Genomic DNA, 6,163 nt, shown 5'->3' on the forward strand with positions numbered 1-6,163 from the left:
ATGATGTTTATATTCTTCTTCTCTCTTAAAAGCAAAGTTGACCAGTGGGCTGTCCAATCTCCTCCAAAATCCGTTTACATTGATTTTCACGCCAACATTTTGGGAAAGACAGAGCAGAGGTATAACATGTCTTCAAGGTTTGCGTGCCCCTCAAGTGCTACATGAAATAAAAAGATAGCTGATCGTCTTTTTGTCTCACCCAGCACTTAAAAGAAAACCTGTTAAGGCAGCTTGGATTTTATTATCTTCTTCAATTACTCAATTTCTTCAATTTTTTCTTTTGGGTCTGTGTGCACCTTAAAGTTGTTGCGCGTGTCTTTTGTTCGATTACGCAGTGTTTGCATTTGCCTCCCCTTTATGACATTTTTCTCTTCTGTAATGTGTAATACAGGGAGAGGAAATGGGAGTGTAGCTGGAACAATGGCAATTTAAAATAAGACTGAACTTCAACGCCGCTCCTGTGTCATCAACGTATATGTGACAGCAGAATAAATTGTCTCTATTTCCCTCTGTCTGCCCATACTCTATATTTATTTATGTGTGTGTGGTATAGCTTGATGTTAAAGACAGATTATTGCTGCATTTGTTCCTGTGTGGGTGAAACAGAAAGGGTAATGGTATGTTGTACTCGCAGTGGAAGAAATAATTCGTTATGTTTTCGGTCAGTGACAGATCTGTGCGTGCATGCGTGCGTGCGTGCGTGCGTGCGCGCGTGCGTGCGTGCGTGCGTGCGTGCGTGCGTTTGTGCGTGTGCGTGTGTTTAAGCAAACTGTGATTACCTTTATTTTTAGAAAGACTATTCATTTAATCATCCCTTTTTTTGCAATTGGATTCCCCTGACAGCTGCCTTTGTCATGATTTGCCTTGCTTCGATAATCGCTCGCTTCCTCCCTGCAGAAACAAAGTGTGAAAATTGCATACATACTAAAAAGAAACACTAAGGAGACCCTTTATGTGTGTGTGTGTGTGTGTGTGTGTGTGTGTGTGTGTGTGTGTGTGTGTGTGTTTGTTGCAGGAGGGGGTGTATTTAAATCAGTTTTATTCAGGATATGAAGAAGGAAATGGTAAACAAATATACAAACATAGTTACTTTTGCACGAGACACCAGTTTACAGCTGCCATTTGGTAAAAGGCGGTAAAAATATTCTAAATAAAGTGTAAAAACAATTAATTTAAACTGATAAATCTAATATAATGAATTAGGGATTTATTTCTTGATGCTTTTTTTGTAAAAAGGTAAAAAAAAAAAAGGTAGTGAAGATGTTCAGCTGTAGTGAGCTCAGCTGTCAAGCAAACGTATAGGTTTAGTTTGTTCCTGCTGTGATTCTGCCTAAACCACCCCTACAGCACAAACATTTTGATGTTGAGTGAAAAGAACCACATGGATGAGCGATAAAAGACGAGGAACACAATGTTCAGAACAGCAGCTGATGCCCTCTCTGTTTTTCTGTCTCTCTCTCTCTTTCTGTCGGTCTCTATTGATGTTATGGCTCTCTGTTCACCTGGACCGGGACAGAAGGCGCAGAGGCTGTTAGTCCTGACACCTGCTTGGAGGCACAGCGAAAAGGTCACGAGACGTAATAATAACAGCAGGGGATGTTCTGAATAATGATAGTGGACATTTATTATACAGGAGCACAAGTAAACCCCTGCAGGGTCTGTGCAGGGTCGGCCAGACATGACACTGGGCCACAATAACCACATTTACACCAGGCTTTAATTGTCCCCCTCCTACTACCTTAGGAAGTTGTTGTTACGGCCAAGCTGAGCTGGAACAGCAAGCAGAAATAAGGTTTTATTAATAGGCTATTTCACTCTCAGCAGTGTCCCCTCCTTCCTCAGATATTCTCCGTAATACAATCAGGCGAGGTGAGTCCAGACAGTGCCTCTTTACAGTAACTTTAATCATAAGTAATGTCAAAACAGGAGCTGAGAAAAGAAATAGGAAAGTACTTGACAGCATTCCCTTGTTTGCTTCTCTCAAGAGTAACTCTGCGCCAGACTGATGCAAGAAAGAGAGACATTGGCATGATGGAAGTGAAGAGAGAGGCCTAGCAAGAAGATTAAGTGAGACAGTGAAAGACGGACAGTCTGAGGGTCTGTAAAGTGAGAGTAAGCCAGTAAAAATGAAATGAGAGGATTAGAAGAGGGAGAGAAAGTTGGAATGGTTCGACAATGCTCCTCCACACTGGCAAAGTTTCATCAGCTTCAGAGGACTCTCCGTGCTCTGAGTCACAGCAGATGGGAGAACTGTCAAGTGCTAATAGAGGTATAGCAGCCACAGTTGGTGGCGAAACTCAGCCGCATCATCAACCAACCGAAGATCCATGCTGTCAAGGCACCGGCTATTGTTTAGCTGGTGTTGGCTGGTGTCAAACAAAGCCAAATTGATAGCCAAAAATCAAACATGCACCAGTAGAGTCGGCCTAAAAAGTAAAACCTTCAGCCAAAAATGAAACTGTTGTTTTCATTTTATCCACTGTAATGTCAAAACATGTTAACATGCCAGAATCTGGACTAATTCCTCAGGAGTCCAAAAGAAGTCTCAGAAAATGATTGCTGATTTCAAGATTCATCAGCATCATAATCCAAGTATTCAGCTGTACTTGTCCTGTTAACAATTCACTGTGTTTATACTCGAAAGCACAAGCACACACAGCTCTACTCCAACTGTAACTTATAATGCAAACCACGCACAGTACCACTAATCTTACCATCAAACAAAGAAGACTTTACTTAGTCCACGTAAAGACGAAAGAGTGACATGCAGGTAGTTAGCTGCCGTATTTAGCTACATTATGCAGTAGTAAAAAGTGTTACCTTGTGTTCGGACAAAACACAAGGTGACGCGATGCGATGCAGTTCTATGATGCTTGTAGCCTACAGCTGTTTTATGTGGATGCTAGTACAGCTAACATGAGACAACGGCAAAGATGCTAAAAGTTTTTCCAGCTACATCTTGGCGAGTTCTAAAGTAATCACGGCACCTGTAGCCTTTTTCATTGATAAGGACTTTTGACCTTACAGTCAAAGTGTCTACCTGTGTATGCTGAAATAAGCAATAAACACAATGACATATAATTCTGGGGGGTCAACCCTATGTTCCCTTGGTCCTATGTTCCCTGGGTCCCATGAAGCTCTGCCTTCGCGGATTAAATTCAGCATTTTGTTAAGGTTAGGGGTTATAGTAAGGGTTAGGGTTAGGGTCTACATAGGTCTATTTGCCGTAGAATCCGGCACTGATTGTGCCTTTTTATATCTCTCATCCACATACAAAGCGGAGAACATAGGACTTATACATTTATGTTCCATTTTTTCCAACTAAATCAGATTGCATCGTATTTCACTGAATTGTTGTATATTATTTAAAACGTATCGTTCCCTGAATTGTATCATAGCCAATGTATCTAGATTTTCATATAAGGGAGAGATGCACATCCTTCATAGAAGGCAGAGCAGAGCTCAAAATCACAAAATTAGTCTTGCGTGATACGCTTGTTGGAGTTTGTAACATACACCTCTGCACATTAGTTTGAATATGAAAGCAAGTTTTGTTCTTTTAACCTTTAATCCTTTTGTGGAGCATTTTTAACCTAGGTTTTTGAAAGATACTGTATAAATAACATTTTTCTCACTCACACAACAACTAAAAAGCGAACCGGTGTATGTGACAGCTTTTTGTTAAATTAGTTTTTTTTCTTTTAACACAAGGTCAACTGTGAGGCTTTAGCATGCTTGACTTTTTATGCTTCATAACACTCACTCACCATTGAGTGAGTAAATAAATAAGGACCAAATTTTCACCCAACCAGTGTTGGTTTCCTGGATTTGACTGTTTATTACTTTTCCTCTGATTTATGTAGCTGCATGTGATGAACTAAAAATGTCGGAATTACTCTCCTCCAGGCTCCAGCGGTGCCATTACATGATATTTATGTTGCTGCTGTGTTTACAGCATCATTTTTGGCATTGCTCAGGGCACAGCAGTCTGTGATTTGAGTTTGGAGTTTGGTGCATTATGCATGGACGACACTAAAACTCCCCATCAAAGCACCTTAGGAGCTCTCTGCTGTCTTTTAGGCCTTGAATAGTATTATAGGCGCATAAAACTATGTCCCGCCTGTCTGTCATGCAGACCTACAGTGTGTGATCAACAGCATTCAAGAGGAGTATCCCAGCATGCAATTTGCGTCATCTGCATACATGGATTGGGCAGAGAATGTTTTGTAAATATCTTTTATTGAGGTATGTGGCCAACCAATGACCCCTGACTCAGGGTACATCCAAACACATACTTAACATTTTGAATTCTGAAAGGTGTGAATACGTGATACATAAAACTAGGCACGATGCAAGACAACAATGTGTTTTGGGTACAGATCATGAATCCAGTTCTGCGCTGGTGTCTTTTGTCTCCAGGATGGTTGTATTGTTTATGTTGCTGCGCTGTTCATCCATTTTTGATATTTTCTACTTTAGAAACACCTGAAGCACAAGGACAAGCCATGATCCCTTTGACCAAAGAGCTCCATCGTGACGTGAAGTTGCAGCCAGGTAAATGATTTAATACGACAGCTATCAATACAAGGGAGATATCTCAACAAAAAGGACAACTTATTAGGGTGACATAAAATAAAGTGCTATTCTCGTTATTACAAGCTTATTTCTCACAGTCTCTAAAGGCTTTCACATCACAAGGATCATATTTTCTCTCTTCTCTGAAAGAAGAAGCAAATTAGAGTATTCCATCATTCTACTGTTGCATTCTGTCCTTCAAATGTATAGTTTCTTCACGTTCGTGACACAAGCGGAGAGGGTGTATACTCTCTCCGGAACAAGGTGTCCTTTGAAGAGAAATAAAATTTGTTAAATCTAAACCATCAAACATACCAACATACAGTACAAGAAAAAAAAATGCCTTCACTTTATGTCACAACTGTCATAACTTAACCGTCACATCAATGAAGGGGAGGCGAGAGGCCAAACAGAGAGCAGAAGACGAAGATGACATTTGATCAATGATGACTGTTGCACCCATGGGTACAACACTACCTGCATGCACACACTGACTCATATTGGTTCAACGCTGATGTCATTGCTCTCACTGCACCTCCCCCTCACTCCGTTTTCCCGAGTCCTCCTCCGAGCTGTCAGCAAAAGTTAGACTCCTTGTCACGGTCAGAAAGATCCCCTTTGTGGTGTTTTTCTTGCTGGCTGGCCGCTGTTTATTTCCCACTGTTCCAGTGAATTCATGTCATAATGCTGTATAACATTTGTGACACCCACTGCAGCTCCAGACCAATCCTTTTATGCCCGTCAAGCTCCTTTATGTGGAAACAGGAGAACAGCGACTGCCACTGCTACATTTGGAAGGTCTTTCTCAGTGCTCACAACAAGCAGCCAAATGAGGGAGGTCTCGCAAGTTTAATCTTCCCTCCTTTTGATTTCTCCTGCATCATCTTTGCTTTAAACAGTAGGACAACTGAGTTAAGGCACTGTCACACATGCGTGATAGTGATACTGGCTGTTTAGACACAGCATTCCATGTCTCCTCAATCTTTGCGCACTTTGAAAACTACAGCTAATAGCCGTGTTTCCATACATTTATTTTATTGCACATTTTGAAGATCCGCATTAGAAGAGCTGAATGGAAACGGCAAAATGTAATAAAACTTCCTTAGATGCACATACATATTTTACGCTTTCTTGAGGTGTTTTTAAAAAAAATGTTACCAAAATAAAATAAAAGATAAGGGACAATTTTCCTGGACTTGTAAATTCTTGTGTTGTAGATGAAAAGGGAACGTTTGTTTTGCAAAATTAGTCAAGTTGACCTCTCCGTGGACCATGACTCACCAGCAGATTTTTTTTTTTAACATGCTGATGCATTTTTTGTATCGTATTTTCATTGCTGATTTACACTTTAAAAAAAGTCAGGGAAAGGGATTTTGAGCTCCCTGTGACAAGATCCTCAGAGCCTTCAATTTTCCTTTGAAAATCTTTTTCATTCTGCACTCTTAAGTCGGGGAGCGCAGTTATAACTCAACTTGACCCTACTGAAGATTTTTGGATTGTGTCGACTCCTTTCATCGGATTCTCCTCTCTGTTTCAGTGCCAGCCATTTTCTCTGGCTGGCAGCGGTTGTCCTTGGCATACGGAGTGG

Source organism: Echiichthys vipera (genome assembly GCF_963691815.1).
Source record: "Echiichthys vipera genome assembly, chromosome: 17".
In the NCBI taxonomy this organism is placed as follows: domain Eukaryota; kingdom Metazoa; phylum Chordata; class Actinopteri; order Perciformes; family Trachinidae; genus Echiichthys; species Echiichthys vipera.